Below are 2,104 nucleotides of genomic sequence, written 5' to 3'. Positions count from 1 at the left end.
AGGCGGCCCCCCCCCCCGGGGGCAACGAGGGCGCCCCCGGTCAGAGCGCGGGCGGCAGCGCGCGGGAAGGGCGGGGGTCTTGCCGGCGCGGGGCGCGACGAACCCCGCCGGCCGAGCCCGCTCGGGCACGGAGGAGGAAGCGGCGAGCGAAGGGGCGACGCCGGGGCGGCAGGTGCGAGCGGCGAGAGAGAGAGAGATTGATGGGCCTTTCGGGGTCGGGGGGGGGCGTCTCCCCCCGAACCTCCCCGCACCGGGGCGGGCTGCCGCGGAGCAGCCCGCCCGGCCGGCCGGGCGTCCGGCCGCGCAGGTGAAAAGGCCTCCGGGCGTTCCGGGCTTGGCGCGCGGCGCCGGGCGGCGCGGCGGGCCGCCGCCTCCCCTGCACCTTCCGCCACGAGGGAGCCGGGGGGCGGCTGTGCCGCCGCCGCCGCCGCTGGTGGGCGAGGCCCTGTGCCGGTTGGCGCGTCCCGCGCCAGCGGGCGGCCCGAGCCACGGCTCTCCTCCCGGGCGCAGCGCCGGGCTACTGAGGGAAACCCCGGGCCCCGGGAAGGAGGACGAGGCAGTGGCGGCGGATGTCGGGCGCGCCCCCGCGGGCGGACGCTCCCCCGAGGGCGGCAGCGGGGGAGGCACCCCCGCGGGGCCTTGCAGGTCGTTTCCCTCGCCCCAGGGTCAGGTACCTAGCGTCCACGCTTCCGCGGCCCTCCCTCGGCGTGAGCCCGGGGGTCGAAGGCCGCGGAGAGCCGGGCGGAGGTTTAAAGACTCGGGCGGCTCGATGCGGCCCGGGGGGCGGCCGGGCGGCGGTGCCGTAAGGGGGGGCGGGAGTCGCTCTCGCAAAGCCCCCTGTGTCGGCCGCCGCCCGCGCCCGTCCCGCGGGCAGCCGAGCCGGGGAGGGGTCCCACTGCCCCCCCCACCCCGCGGTCCGGTCTCGGCGGAGAGACCGCGGCGCGGTCGGCCGTGGCCGGCCTGCCTGCCTCGAAACGGGCGACCCCGGCGGGAGCGCGGCTCTCCGCCGGGGGCGGCGAGTCCCCGCGGTGGGGGCTCGCCCGGCGGCCCGCCTCGCCTCCGTCGCAGCGCCGCGCCGCGCTGCGCTCCGGCTCCCCTCCCCGCCCTGGCGAGCGCTCGGCGGTCTCCCGCCGCCGGCCCGCCGGCTCGGGCGGTGCCCCGGGCCGAGCGGCGGCGGCGCCGCTCGGCGCGTCCGTCGCCCGGAGGGCACCCGTGGCCGGCCCGGCCCGGGCCCCTGCCCGTTGCCTTCCCGCGTCGCCCTTCCCGGCAGCGCCGCGGCGGGGGGCAGGCGGGGCGGCCGGGGGCGCCTCCCTCCCGGTCTCCGCGTGGAGACGGGGAGAGCGGGCGGCGCCTCCGGCTTGGCGCCGTCTGCCCTTCCGCTCGGCGCGTGCCCGCGGAAGGGGCCGAGGCGAGAAGCGGCGGCGGTGTGGTTCCGGGAGGGCAGCCGCTCCGCTCCGCTCCGGCGGGGTGGCGGGCCGCCGTCCGGCGGCCCGCGGCCGAGGCGTCGCCGGCTCGAGCTCCGGCGGTCGCCGCCTCCGGCGCGGCGGCGGAGGGGCCGGCGGGGCGAGCCGGGTGGGGGAAAAACCGGCTGTCGCAGCGCGGCGTAGCTTGCGCGGAGGCGCGCGCGGGCCCGGCGGGGCGCCCCGCTGGTGTGCTGAGCAGCAGCAGCAGCCCAGCAGAGCAGCGCGCGTGTCCGGAGCGAGGCGGGCAGGCGGCGCGGCGGGGCGCGCCGCGGCCTCCGTGCGGAGGCCGGTCCGAGCCCGGGCGCCTGGGCCGCCCCCGAAGCGAGCAAGGTGCTTGTCCCAGGTGGGTGGGGAGCGCGGGCTCCCCGCCCTTGGCCTTGCCGTTCGGGGTTTTCCGTTCCATTTTACCCCCCCCTTCTTCCGTGTGCGTGCTCGTACGGTCAGTCGAGGCGAGGCCTCGCCGTCGCGCGCGCGCGCGCCGCCGCGTCGCGTGGCGTCGCGTCCCCTCCGCGCGGGCGGAGGGGCGGGCGGCCGGGCGGGCGGCCGGGCGGGCGGGCGGCGGGCCGTCCTCCGAGAAGGGGCCGCTTTTGTCGAGCGGTCCCGGCCCCCCCGCGCGCGCGGGGCGGTGCCGAAAGGCAGAC

Source organism: Mycteria americana, unplaced genomic scaffold (genome assembly GCF_035582795.1).
Source record: "Mycteria americana isolate JAX WOST 10 ecotype Jacksonville Zoo and Gardens unplaced genomic scaffold, USCA_MyAme_1.0 Scaffold_140, whole genome shotgun sequence".
NCBI lineage: Eukaryota > Metazoa > Chordata > Aves > Ciconiiformes > Ciconiidae > Mycteria > Mycteria americana.
This window is presented reverse-complemented; position numbering follows the sequence as displayed.